The following is a 15,455-nucleotide window of genomic DNA, read 5'->3' as shown; positions in this document are numbered from 1 at the left end:
TCGGCTTCAAGGCTGTCCATCACCTCGCCCCCTCCTACCTCACCTCCCTTCTCTCCTTCTACAGCCCAGTCCGCACCCTCCGCTCCTCCACCGCTGATCTCCTCACCGTACCTCGCTCTCGCCTGTCCCGCCATCGACCCCCGGCCCATGTCATCCCCCGGGCCTGGAATGCCCTCCCTCTGCCCATCCGCCAAGCTAGCTCTCTTCCTCCCTTCAAGGTCCTACTGAGAGCTCACCTCCTCCAGGAGGCCTTCCCAGACTGAGCCCCTTCCTTCCTCTCCCCCTCGTCCCCCTCTCCATCCCCCCATCTTACCTCCTTCCCTTCCGCACAGCACCTGTATATATGTATATATGTTTGTACATATTTATTACTCTATTTATTTATTTATTTTATTTGTACATATCTATTCTATTTATTTTATTTTGTTAGTATGCTTGGTTTTGTTCTCTGTCTCCCCCTTTTAGACTGTGAGCCCACTGTTGGGCAGGGACTGTCTCTATATGTTGCCAATTTGTACTTCCCAAGCGCTTAGTACAGTGCTCTGCACATAGTAAGCGCTCAATAAATACGATTGATGATGATGATGATGATGATTCTCCCACCTACTAAGACTGTGAGTCCCATATGGGACCTGATTATCTTGAATCTATCCCAGTGCTTACTACAGTACTTGGCACATAGTAAGCACTTAAATGCCAGTATCATCATCATTATTGTTATTATTATTATCATTATTCCTATGAAACCATGGTTTCCCAAACCCTGGGGTATCTCAGAGTGCAGTTCTGGTGGCTGCATCACAGGAGGGATGTACCCCAACTGGAGAAGATCCCAAGAAGGGCAACCAGGATGGTCAGAACAATGGAGAAGCTCTTGCCAGAGGAGAGACTGGTAAGTCTAGGACTCTTCAGTTTGGAACAAGTTGGACTGTGCCCAACCCGATTATCTTGTAATCACCTCAGCTCTTAGTACGTGCCTGATACATAGTAAGTGCTTAACAAATACCATAAAACTAAAAAATGTCTGGAAAGACGCTGCCTGAGAGGGGGCGTGACTGAAATTTACAAGATCATAATAGGTATGGACAGAGTAATCACCTCAGCTGACTTTGACTCTACTGACCATCCCCTTCACCTAGAAACTTTTCTGGACTTGTCTTTGCAAATGAAATACTCTCCTAGTTCTCTCCCTACCTTCCTGACTATTTTTGCAGTTTGTTTTCCTGATTTCCTATCCCCCCATCACCAGTGAATGGTGGGGATCCCGCAAGAAGTAGCATGGTCTAGTGGATAGAGTGTGAGCCTGGGAGTCAGAAGGACCTAGGTTCTAATCCCAGCTCCAGCATTTGTCTACTGTGTGACTTTAGACAAGTCACTTAACTTCTTTATGCCTTAGTTACCTCACCTGTAAAATGGGGATAAGACTGTGTCCCATCTGATTAGAATGCGTCTACCCCAGTGCTTAATACAGTGTCTAGCACGTAGTAAGCACTTAACGAATATCATAAAAAGAACACACAAAAATACCCAAGTCTGTGTTTGCTCTATCCTTACCCTTCATAATTTTGTAGATTTCAATCATGTTTTCTTTCAGGCTATGCCAAAGATTTCCTTATTTTTTTAACCCCACCCCTCTAAGCTCACAGGTTTGAAGTCACCTCCTCAATGGGAGAAAGGGAAGAACCTCTGCCAGGAAGAGGGGCAATGGAACCAAAGATTTCTGCCTGACATATCAGGGCCAGAGGAAGGGTTCAGCCTTCATCATGTGACGGCGTGGAAATTACTGAGTAATTACAGGATTATGCCATACCCCCTAAATTAAACATTACCTCCTTACCTCTCACAGAACAAAAAATAACCATGTAATTACCCAGTGAATTAAGCTGTTATGGTCTCATGGTAATTATTCGTGGAGTCAAAAGAGAGTAGTTCTTCTAGTAGTTACAACCAAGGAATTAACTTTCATTTTTTAAACATGTGTTGGTGTTGAATCCAGCAGACTACCCGCTTACGTTTTAATAACACTGTGCGGTGCCCATGCCAAAGCCTGATGCTGACTCTTCCTGTCCAAATATATTGAATGTGTAGATGGAAAATAGACCTGCCAAGCTGCCCCAAGTTCACAGAACTAAAGGAAAGAGGACCTGGGAAAGCAAATATGAATAGATTTCCCATAAAATAGTTTCATTAGATTGAGTGGTCTAGGCTGCTGGGAAGGGGAACAAAATGCAGAAAAAAATAATCATCTCCACCAGAAGTGACTGAGTGCCTACTGTGTACTGAGCACTGTACTAGATGCTTGGGGGTGGAGACATACAGAAGAAGTATCCGACAATCTCTGTCCCTGAAGAACTTACATTTTAATGAGGAAGACAAGCCAGTTTATGTTGATGAAACGATGTAGCTAGAACAGCATGAGAATACGAAGAATGAACAGACATGGTTAATTAATCAGTCACAAACAGATAAATGAGGGCAAGAATTGCCGAGGGTGGCATATTAAAGAAATAAATTAATCCATGGTATTTATGGAGCACTTACTGTGAGCAGAGCACTGTATCAAGTGCTTGGGTGACTATAATACAACAGAGTTGGTAGATATGTTCCTGGCCCACAACAAGCTTACAGTCTAGAGGGGGAGATAGACACTGATATTAAATAAGCTGAAGATATGTAAGCACGTGCTGTGGGGCTGAGAGAGGGGTGAATATCAAGTGCCTAAAGGGTACAGATCCAAGAGCATAGATGACACAGAAAGGAGAGGGAACCGGGGAAAATAGGGCTTAATTGGAGAAGGCCTCTTCATTCATTCAATCATATTCATTGAGTGCGCTCTGTGTGCAGAGCACTGTACTAAGCATTTGGGAGAGTACAATACAACAATAAACATTCACATTGCTTGACCATAACGAGCTTACAGTCTAGAGGGGGCAGAGGTAAACATTGATACAAACAAATAAAATTACAGATATGTACATAAGTGCTGTGGGGCTGGGAGGGGGGAATAGCAAAGGGAGCAAGTCAGGGTGATACAGAAGGGAGTGAGAGTTGAGGAAAAGTGTGGCTTAATCTGGGAAGACCTCTTGGAGGAGATTTGCCTTCAATAAGGCTTTGAAACAGTGGAGAGTAATTGTCTGTCAGATTTGAGGAGGGAGGCCATTCCAGGCCAGAGGCAGATTTTGGCCTAGGGCAGCGAGACAGGTGAGATAGAGCCACAGGGAGAAGGTTAGCACTAGAGGAGCGAAGTGTGTGGGCTGGGTTGTAGAAGGAGAGAAGTGAGGTGTGATAGGAGGGGGCAAGGTGGTGGAGGGCTTCAAAACCAATGGTGAGGAGCTTTTGTTTGATTCAGAGGTGGATGGGCAACCACTGGAGTTTTCTTGAGGAGCAGGGAGACATGTTCTGAGCATTTTTGTAGTCTCACATTTCCTCCTGCCTTCGGGACATCTCTACCTGGACGTCCCATTGACACCTCAAACTTAACATGTCCAAAACCAAACTCCTTATCTTCCCCCAAAGCCTGTCCTCCCCTTGACTTTTCCTATCACTGTAGATGGCACCACCATCCTTCCTGTCTCACAAGCCTTGGTGTTATCCTTGACTCATCTCTCTCATGCAACTCACATATTCAATCTGTCACTATATCCTGTTGGTTCAACCTTCACAGCATCACTAAAATCTGCCCTTTCCTCTCCATCCAAACTGCTACTATGTTAATGCAAGCACTTTATCCTATCCCACCTTGAATACTGTTTCAGCCTCCTGGCTGACCTCCCTGCCTCCTGTCTCTCCCCACTCCAGTCCATACTTCACTCTGCTGCACGGGTCATTTTTCTACTAAAACGTTCAGGCCGTGTTTCCCCACTCCTCAAGAATCTCCAGCAGGTGCCCATCCACCTCACGTCAAGCAGAAAGTCTTTACCATAGGCCCCTTCTTACCTTACCTCCCTGTACTCCTACTACAACCCAGCCCACACACTTCACTGCTCTAATGCCAACTTACTCACTGTACCTCAATCTTCTCTATCTCGCTGCCGACCTCTCACCCATCTCCTGCCTCTGGCCAGGAATGCCCTCCCTCTCCATAGCCAACAGACAATCACTCTCCCCACGTTCAAAGCCTCACTGAAGATACATCTCCTCCAAGAAGCCTTCCCTGGCTGGCCCTCATTTCCTCTTTCCTCACTTCCTTCTGCATCTCCCTTGCTCTTGGATTTGCTCCCTTTATTCACCCTTCCCTCAGCCCCATAGCACTTATTTACATATCTGTAATTTATTTATTTCTATTGTCAGTCTCCCCCTCAAGACTCTAAGCTCGCTCTGGGCAGGGAATGTGTCTGCCAACTCTGTTATACTGTACTCTCCCAAGAGTGCTTTGCACACAGTAAGTGCTCAATAAATACAAATTGACTGATGTGGAAGTGGATAGGTAACTAGTGGAGGTTCTTGAGGAGTGGGAAGATGTGGACTGAATTCTATTTTAAGAAAAATGATCCAGACAGCAGAGTGAAATATGGACTGAGGTAGGGAGAGACAGGAGGCCAGAAGATCAGCAAGGAGGCAAGTAATAACAATAATAATAATAATTATTATTATTATTATTATTTGTTAAGTGCTTACTATGTGCCAAGCACTGTTCTAAGTGCTGGGGTAACAATAATAATAATAATAATGATGGCATTTGTTAAGCGCTTACTATGTGCAAAGCACTGTTCTAAGCGCTGAGGGAGTTACAAGGTGATGAGGTTGTCCCACAGGGGGCTCACAATCTTAATCCCCATTTTACAGATGAGGGAACTGAGGCCCAGAGAAGTGAAGTGACTTGCCCAAAGTCACACAGCTGACAATTGGCGGAGCCGGGATTTGAACCCCTGACCTGTGACTCCAAAATCCGGGCTCTTTCCACTGAGCCACGCTAGATACAAGGTATGCAGGTTGTCCCACATGGGGCTCACAGTCTTAATCCCCATTTTACAGATGAGGTAACCGAGGCACAGAGAACTTAAGTGACTTGCCCAAAGTCACACAGCTGACAAGTAGCAGAGCCAGGATTAGAACCCATGACCTCTGACTCCCAGGCCCGGGCTCTTTCCACTAAGCCACACTGCAAATGCAGTAGTCAAGGCAGGGTAGGATAAATGTTTGGGTCAGTGTAGTAGCAGTTTGGATGGAGAGGAAAGGGCAGATTTTAGCAATGCTTTGAAGGTGGAACTGACAGAATTTGGTGACAGAATGAATATATGGGCTGAATGATAGAGATGAGTTGAGGATAATGCCGAGGTTATGTGCTTGTGAAACACGGAGGATGGTGGTGCTGTCTACAGTGATGGAAAATTCAGTGGGAGGACAGTGTTTGAGTGGGAACTTGAGGCACTCTGTTTTGGACATGTCAAGTTTGAGGAATCAGTGGGACATCCAAGTAGAGATGTCCTAAAGGCAGAAGGAAATACAAGAGTGCAGAGAAGGAGAGAGATCAGGGCTGGAGATGTAGATTTGGGAATCATCTGCATAGAGATGGTAGTTGAAACCATGGGAGTGAGTGAGTTTTCCAAGGGACTGGGCATAGATGGAGAAAAGAAGGGGACCCAGAACTGAACCTTGAGGGACTCCCACAGTTGGGGGGGGGGGGGAGGCAGAGGACAGAGAGGATGGGGGGGGGCAGAAGAGGAGCCTGTGAAAGAGACTGAGAATGAGTGAACAGAGAGATAGGAGGAGAATCAATTATGGAAGCAGCATGGCCAAGTGGCAAGAGCCTGAGCCTGGGAGTCAGAGTACCAGGGTTCTAATCTTGGCAGTACTAATTGCTTGCTGGGTAACCTTGCTTAGTGGAAAGAGTCCGGGCTTGGGAGTCAGAGGTCATGGGTTCTAATCCCAGCCCCGCTAATTCTCTGCTGTGCGACTTTGGGCAAGTCACTCAACTTCTCTGTGCCTCAGTTACCTCATCTGCAAAATGGGGATTAAGACTGTGAGCCCCACGTGGGACAACCTGATTATCTTGTATCTACCCCAGTGCTAAGAACAGTGCTTGGCACATAGTAAGTGCTCAAATACCATCATCATCATCATCATTTTAATTTCTCTGTGCCTTGGTTTTCTCAACTGTAAAATGGGGATTCAATATCTGTTCTTTCTCCTTACTTAGATTGTAAGCACTATACAGGACAGGAACTGTTTTTGACCTAATTAACATGTACCAACCCCAGCATTTTTGAACAGTGAGGAGTTTGGCGGGGGGGGGGGGGGGGGGGGGGGTTATGGTATTTTTTAAGCACCTAGTATGTGCCAGGCAATGCACTAAGCACTGGGGTAGATACAAGATAATTGGGTTGGACGCAGTCCCTATCCCACACAGGGCTCACAGTCTTAGTCCCTGTTTTACAGTTGAGGAAACCAAAGCACAGAGAAGTTAAATTTCTTGTCCAAGGTCACACAGCAAACAATTGGCACATAGTTTGACACATAGTAAGTGCTTCATAAATGCCATAAAAAATAAAGGGAGAAGACAGTGTCAGTGAAGCCAGTGAAGCAGAGGCCTTGGATATGACAAGAAAGCGGTCACTGATACCCTTAGAAGGGGCCTGTTTCCTTGTCTGTCAAGTGGGGATTCAATACCTGTTCTCCCTCTCCCTTAGACTGTGAGCCTATGTGGGTCAGGGACTGTGCCCTATCTGATCATCTTGTAACTACCCTAGCACTTAATATAGTGCTTGGCATTTATTAAGTGCTGAAATATCACAATTAGTATCTCTCAGTGCTTGAGATACAAGCAGAAGTAAGAAACCTGATCACTGCCCTTCAGGAGTTTACAATCTAATGGGATAGGCAAATGAGTTGTGATTGCCTGTCTATTCCAGAATTGGCTTTTCCTTGACAATGAGGGATTTCAGGCCCAGGTGGATGGAGGTTCTATCAGTTCTGCTATGTCCACGATAGTCTAAGTCATTACTACAATGGAAGAGGAATTTTGTCGAGACATGGCACAGAATCCTGAATTGTGGGATCTGTGGTCACCTACCCTGGGTGGGGGAATGGGGCAGCAAGAGGGGGTCCATATCCATAGAGTCACAAGTTGACAAATGAGACCCTCAGAGAGAGTAGGGCCATTCCACAGGCCTGGGGGAGAACTGTAGGATTACATCCTGACTCCACATAGGTAGGAGAGGGACCCAGGGCTCTCCTATCTCTCCCCTTCTCCAGGGGAATCCTACCCAATCACTCCTTGTCTCTCAGCTCAGCCAGGCCTCCTGTCATTCTAGAGTAAAGTTTTTCTCCCCTCTCTTCAAGCTGATCTGTTCTTCCCGCAGTGTATTTGTTTTCCAGCAGTCCTCATTCAAGACAGGGTTGGTAGTAAATTTGCTGTCTTCAGGGACCATCCCACAGCTGGATTTAGGGACCTGGCCTTCACTGTTCAGTTATCCCTGCTCATTTTCCTTTTCCTATTTAACACTCTTGTGAACCCTGCATATCTACTTAATTTCTTCTCTGTTAAGGGTCTGAACTTGGGCCTCTTGAGGAAAAAAAAATCATTGAATGTAAAAAGGAGTTCTCCAGGCACAATTCCAATACAATTAGAAAGTGCAGTAATTAAAACACAAATGAGTAAAAACCCAGTTAGCACGGTTCCCAAGTCTGCCTCTAATTGACATGGCGTGAAGGGATCAGATCAGTTCTGTCTCTGGTACAATTCACAAAATAGGTGAGAAGCCTCACAAATTTCCTCCCATCCCCATCAGAATCAAACAAAGAAATGTCCAGTGATTTTTCAATTTGTTTCAGCACAGCTCATTCCCTGAGGAAAGAATTACAAGGACTCCATGGTGACGTAAAAATGCCACTTGCCCCTCTGGCTCCTAGCCCAGTTTCCCCATCTCCCACGATGCATTGCCTTGAGGGTGGACTTTTGAAGAGACTTCAGAAGCCAGTGGCGCGTACTTTCTGTGTGGATATTTAAAGCCCCCACTCCACCCGAGCTAGACATGCTGTATGGTTTTTAAAACAAATACAAAGTTAGACAACTTAGGTCAGGACATTGTGAGCTGGGAAAGGTTTCTCACTCCTTAAAAACCCTTGCTCCCTCTTTCCTCTCCCTTATCCCTATCTTCAACCTCTGAATTTTGGATAACTCCTTCCCCTCTGCCTTCAAACAAGTCTCCCCTATAAAAAGAAAGCCCTCTCTGAATCTCACTGCCCCCTTTAGCTATCACCCCATCTCCCTACTCCCAATCCTGTCTAAACTCATTAAGCAAGTTGTATGCACTATCTTATGTCTCCCCTCACCCCACGGAGAACAACCTCTCCAAGGTTGTTAATGATTTCCACCCAGTCAAGTCCAATGGACTCTGCTCTGTCCTAATCCTCCTTGACCCCTCGGCTGCCTCTGACACCATGGTCTACTCCCCCCTTCCTTGAAATCTATTAGAACTTGGTTTCATAGACTCAGCACTCTCCTTATTCTCCTCTGTTACTGTCCAATCAATCAGTGATATTTACTGAGTCCTTATGGTGTGCAGAGCACTATACTAAGCACTTGGGAGAGTAATGGATTTGGTAAACATATTCCTTACCCACAAGAAGCTTACATGCTAGCACTTCTTCCATCTCTCATTCCCTAACTGCTAGTGTCCCAGGAAATTCCATTCTGGGTTCATCACTTTACTTTCTCTCGGGAACCTCATCTGCTCTCATAGCTTCAGCTTCCATTGTGGATGACTCCCATATTTTCCTCACCTTTCCCAACCTGTCTTCTGCTCTACAATATTGAATTTTTCTTGTCTCCAGAGTACCACCGCGTGGGTGTCTCATCCGGACTTTAAAATGAACCTACTTCCAACTGGAGTCCTCATCTTCCCTTCTAAACCCACTCTTCCTCCTAACTTCCCTGTCTCTGTCAACAACACCACCATCCTGTTGGTCCGACCTTCACAACATCCTTAAAATTCACCCTTTCCTCTCCATCCAAACTACTACCACATCAATACAATCACTCATCCTATTCCACCTAGATTACTGTCTAAGCCTCCTTGCTGAAACTCCACCGCCTGTCTCTCCCCACTCCAGTCCATAGTTCACTCTGCTGACTGGATCATCTTTCTTCAGAAACATTCAGGACATGTCACCCCCTCCTCAAAAATCTTCAGTTGTTGCCTACCTACCTTTGTATCAAACTCCTCACCATTGGCTTGAAAGCACTCCATCACCTTGCCCACCCCCCCACCTCACCTCCCTTCTCTCCTTCTAAAACCCAGCCTACATACTTCACTCCTCTTATGCTAACCTTCTCACTGTGCCTCAATCTCACCTGTCTTGCCGCCAAGCCCTGGCCCATGCCCTGCCTCTGGCCTGAAACACCCTTCCTTCTCAAATCTGCCAATTACTCACTCCCACCTGCAAAGCCTTATTGAAGGCATATCTCCTCCAAGAGGCCTTCCCAGACTAAGCCCCACTTTCCCTCATCTCCCATTCCCTTCTGTGTCACCCTGACTTGCTCCCTTTGCTCTTCCTGCACCCAGACCCACAGAACTTATGTGTATATCTGTAATTTTATTTCTTTGTATTGATGTCTGTCTCGCCTCTAGACTCCAGTTTCCTCTAGATTGTGAGCTCATTGTGGGCAGGGATGGTCACTGTTTATTGTTGCATTGTACTTTCCCAAGCACTTAGTACAGTGCCCTACACATAGTAAGCACTTAATAAATACGACTGAATTAATTCTTCTTGTCCTAGGAGGCTGCAACCTTGGTGTCATCTTTAACTCCTAGCTATCTTTTAACCCTCACATTCAGACTGTTGCTAAATCCTCTTGGTTCTTCAATCAACTAATCAATTAATCAGTCATATTTATCAAGCATTTACCGTGTGCAGAGCATTGTACTAAGTGCTTGAGAAGGTTCTTTCTTCATGCTATTTCTCAGATCTGCCCCTTCCATTCCACCCAAAAAGTTAGAGAAGCAGTGTAGCTCAGTGGAAAGAGCACGGGCTTGGGAGTCAGAGGTCATGGGCTCTAATCCCGGCTCTGCCACTTATCAGCTGTGTGACTTTGGGCAAGTCACTTAACTTCTCTGTGCCTCAGTTACCTCATCTGTAAAATGGGGATTAAGACTGTGAGCCCCACATGGGACAGCTTGATCACCTTATATCCCCCCCAGCACTTTGCACACAGTAAGCACTTAATAAATGCTATCATTAATTAATTAATGAAAAAGCCACCATCCCAGTTCATTCATTCATTCAATCGTATTTATTGAGTGCTTACTATGTGCAGAGCACTGTACTAAGCGCATGAGAAGTACAAGTCAGCAACATATTGAGACGGTCCCTACCCAACAACGGGCTCACAGTCTAGAAGGGGGAGACAGACAACAAAACAAAACATGTAGACAGGTGTCAAAATCGTCAGAACAAACAGAATTAAAGCTAGATGAACATCATTAACAAAATAGAATAGTGAATATGTACAAGTAAAATAAATAGAGTAATAAATCTGTACAAATACAAGTGCTGTGGGGAGGGCAAGGAGGTAGGGCGGGGGGGATGGGCAGGAGGAGAGGAAAAAGGGGGCTCAGTCTGGGAAGGCCTCCTGGTGGAGGTGAGCTCAGTAGGGCTTTGAAGGGAGGAAGAGAGCTAGCTTGGCAGATTTGTGGAGGGAGGGCATTCCAGGCCAGGGGAAGGATGTGAGCCAGGGGTTGACGACGGGACAGGCGAGAACGAGGTACATCATCATCATCAATCGTATTTATTGAGCACTTACTATGTGCAGAGCACTGTACTAACCGCTTGGGAAGTACAAATTGGCAACATATAGAGACAGTCCCTACCCAACATTGGGCTCACAGTCGAAAAGGGGGAGACAGAGAACAAAACCAAACATACTAACAAAATAAAATAAATAGATATGTACAAATAAAATAAATAAATAAATAGAGTAATAAATATGTACAAACATATATACATATATACAGGTGCTGTGGGGAAGGGAAGGAGGTAAGATGGGGGGATGGAGAGGGGGACGAGGGGGAGAGGAAGGAAGGGGCTCAGTCTGGGAAGGCCTCCTGGAGGAGGTGAGCTCTCAGCAGGGCCTTGAAGGGAGGAAGAGAGCTAGCTTGGCGGATGGGCAGAGGGAGGGCATTCCAGGCCCGGGGGATGACGTGGGCCGGGGGTCGATGGCGGGACAGGCGAGAGCGAGGTACGGTGAGAAGATTAGCGGCAGAGGAGCAGAGGGTGCGGGCTGGGCTGTAGAAGGAGAGAAGGGAGGTGAGGTAGGAGGGGGCGAGGTGATGGAGAGCCTTGAAGCCCAGGGTGAGGAGTTTTTGCTTGATTCGTAGGTTGACAGGCAGCCACTGGAAATTTTTGAGGAGTTCAAGTTCTTGTCATCTCCTGATTAGATTATCGCATCAGGCTCCTCCCTGGTCTCACTGCCTTCAACCTCTCCCCTCTTCAGTCTATAATTTACTAAACCACCCAGATCATTTTCCTGAAAACCTTCTGCTCACACCTCTCCCCTCTTCAAAAGTCTCCGACTACGCATTTTCCTCCACATCATGCAGAAACTCCTGACCATTTTACTTACCTGCTTTTTTCACGCCCTGCCCACCAGCCCTTACTGCAGGCTCCTACTACGAAAACCTTCTCACTGACCCTGGCTTCCACACCTCTCACAGTTTCATTCATTCAATCATATATATTGAGTGCTTACAGTGTGCAGAGCACTGTACTAGCGCTTGGGAGAGTACAATAGAATAATAAACAGACACATTCCCCGCCCACAAGCTTACAGTCCCTTCCCAATGTCTGGAGCTCCCTCCTCTTCCAAGGCTGCCAGCCCTCCCCATCTTCAAAGCCCTCCTGAAATCCCACCTCCCCACTTGGTTTTCTTCTCTCCAGTCAAATCCTCAGCACTTATGCACTCCCAACCCCCCATAACACTTCTGCACATATTTTGTGCCTTTTGTGTTCTCTACCACTTAAACACTTATTTCATCACATAACCATCTTTCCATCTTGCATCTTCCCTATTGGATTGTAAACCCCTCGAGGCAAAGATTGCCTCTTCCCTTAATTGGACTCTACGTTGTTCTTAGAGCAGGGTTTTGCACACAGGAACCTGGAAATGCTATTGATTAATTTATTGACTGATTAAAAGCTTTCCCCTAGGATGGAGAATTCACAGTCCTTAATTGAAGCTTCTCAAGGAAATGAATCACAACCACACCTAATGCCAACTCACCCAGATACGGCATATTCCAAAGAGGGATTGGGGGTGGGAATCAGCTCTTGCTCCAGACTATTCTACCACTGGTAATAATAATTGTACTATCTATTAAGTGCTTACTATGTGCCAAGCACTGTGCTAAATTTGGGGGGCAGATAGAATATAATCAGATCAGACACAGTCCCTGTCCCACACGGTGCTCACAGTATTTAATCCCCATTTTATAGGTGAGGAAAGTGAGGCCCAGAGACGTTAAGTGACTTGCCTAAGGTCAGACAGCCAGTAGGTGGCAGAACAAGTTCTAGAACCCAGGTCTCCTGATTCTCAGGCCTGTGTGATTGCCACTAGGCCATGCAGCAGTGGTGGGGCCAGGGAGGTGAGGGAGCCCTTAACCCAGGAGTTCCAGCTCAGCATCCCCCATCACCTGCCTGCACCTGGTCCCTACTGAAATCACTGAGAGGCTGAAAAGAAAGAGACCACATCTCTTACAAACAGACACACATACCCAGGGATCCATCCACATAGCAATTACCCCACCCCAACTCCTCAGTGGGATAATGCAAGCCCCTTTCCTCCAGTGGGGCGGGGGAACTGTAGAAATCAGAACTGGGTATCCTTCAGCCATGCCGCTGTTTACTGGGTTTGCCGGGAAGGGGAGGACACATTGTACATGGGTCCCTGCTGGGAGCTGGAGGAGGAGGCATCAAACACTGTGTTCTGTCTGCAGGTGCGGCGTAGTGAGAGACTGGGAAGACTAATGGGGCGGGTGTTTTCTCTCTGTTTATTGTCATTCTGGATATGTTGGTGTATCAGTAAGAACAATTTCCTTCATTTATTTTTTGAGCGGATGAAAATCATCACACCCTGGATGTGTCTGCATGGGGCAAACATAATGGCAAGTTGGAAAAAATTTCACAGATTCCACCTGTGCCTTAGTGCTAATGGCATCTGACTCATTATTCAGCTAACAAAAGGGGAGGCGTGTTACTACTGATGAAACCTCTTTATAACAAGTATGGCCAATAGCAAAAACTTCAAAGTAGCAAGGGATGAAGGCTGTGTTGTAATATGTGACTGTGGGAGTGGCTTTGGATAAAAAAGACATTCATTAGAACAACTGGAGGAATAATAATAATGATGATGATGATGATATCCATCAGGCGCTTACTATGTGTCAAGCACTGTTTTAAGCACTGGAGAAGATACAAGACAATCACATCAGACAGTCCCTGTTTCATACAGGGCTTACAATTTAAGCAGGAGAGAGAAAAGGTATTGAATCCCCATTTTACAGATGAGGTAACAGGCACAGAGAAGTTGAGTGACTTGCCCAAGGTCACACAGCAGGCACACATTTTATAAACTCTTGCTATATCAACATTTCATGTAGTACTTTAGCTCAGGACAGGGTGTTTTTGCCACGCCCACAGGGCATCAAACAAAACTCCTGACCCAACAGCTTCAAGACTCGTCAACACCTGGCTTCCTCTTACCCATCTGCTCTCTTTTTCCATGACACCCCAGTTCATATGCATCTCCCCTCCCAGGCAAACCTTTTAGCTGTACCTCCCTCCCGACTCTCCCACCCCCAACCCATTGCTCTCGCTTTTCCCCCCACTTGAATTCCCTCTCTCACTCAAATTTGCCAAATCATGTATCTTGCCACCTCCAGAAGGCCTTCCCTATTCCTTCCCAGCCACACCATCCCATTATACTTATTTACTTCTTGAGCTACTCTCTTGATCTTTGAACTAATGCACATTCATCAGTGAATATCTACTCATCTTCCCTGTTATACTGCAAAGGTCCTAAAGGGCAGAGATTGCATCTAATACCACTTCTCTATGTTCCCCACAGTGTCTCCCGCATCACTTTGCACACAGGAGGCTCTCTATCAAACCTGGTGATGATGAAGAGGGAGGAAAACAGAGTAGTCGACATGGGGAGATGGGGAACAGGAGAAGAACAGATAGGTAGAGAGGAGCCAGTGAATGGAGAGCCTTGAAAATGATGGTCGGGGAGAGTGTTTTAGGTTAGAAGAAGTGGCGAGGATTTGGAAGAGGGGAGTGAGATCCTCCAATCAACCTTTTAGAAAGATGCTACACCCAGCTGTGTGTATGTGTGCGCCTGCCTGCCTCTCAATTCTTGCTGAGACCTCTGTGCCCTCACCCTCATGTGAGAGAGCTTGAACCCCCTCTTTACTTCACCTGCCTCTCTCTCTCCCCTCCTTAGACTCCCAGACCTTGTTTTCCTTCACTCTTGTGCTTGTACTAGTGAATGTTGCTGGAAGTCACCCAAAAGCCGATCAGACTTAATCCACTCTAAATTCTCATTCTTCCTCTACAACTCTACTTTTATCACATAAAAGCAACACAACTCTTCCTCGCTCATTGATTTTCTAGTCCAAAATCCACACTAGCTCTCCCAAATCTTCAGTTCCCCCTTGAAGCCTCCAATGTTTTCACCTCCTCCCTCCCAAACAGCGAAAAGCCTCATGTCCTTCTTCACTGCAGAGAGAGAAACCATCAGGGGTCACTCCACCAGGACACTACCCTTTTCTTTACCTCTCTTGTGTTCTTGGGATGTTCTTTCTTATCATCATATCCCCCTGATTGGCACTCACAGATGCCCTCAGCCTGGCCTTGTGGAGGGAGCATGAGGCTGGGCATCCTGTGAGATCTGGGTTTTGATCTCAGCCTAGCCCTGCCCGGGTGGACACTGGTTCTCAGTTTCCTCATCTGCAAAATGGGGATAAGATCCCTGCTCTTCCTCCTTTTTAGACTGTGAGCCCATGTGAGACAGTCTGATCTGATTTCTTGTGTCCACTCAAGCACTCTGCATATTGTACATACTGAATTGATGCCATAATTACTGGTATTATTATTGTGGGCCAGGCTCAGCGAGAAGCAGCATGGCCTAGTTGAAAGAGCATGGGCCTGGGAGTAAGGAGACTTGGGCTCTAATCCCAGCACCACCACTTGCCTGTTGTGGGGCCTTGGTCAAGACACCTAATTTCTCTGTGTGATTCGATTTCTTCATCTGTAAAAATGGGGATTCGGTACCTGTTCTCCCTCCCCCTTAGACTGTGAGCCCCTAGTGGGACAGGGATTGATTGTCCTGTATCTACTCCGGCACTTATCACAGTGCTTGGCACATTGCAAGTGCTTAGCAACTACCACAGTTAGTATTGCTATTATTAACCTGCTACCACATCGCATAGTAATGTGTGCCATCACAGCTCAAGTCAGGC

This window comes from Tachyglossus aculeatus, chromosome X1 (genome assembly GCF_015852505.1).
Source record: "Tachyglossus aculeatus isolate mTacAcu1 chromosome X1, mTacAcu1.pri, whole genome shotgun sequence".
NCBI lineage: Eukaryota > Metazoa > Chordata > Mammalia > Monotremata > Tachyglossidae > Tachyglossus > Tachyglossus aculeatus.
Note: the sequence above shows the minus strand (reverse complement) of the source record.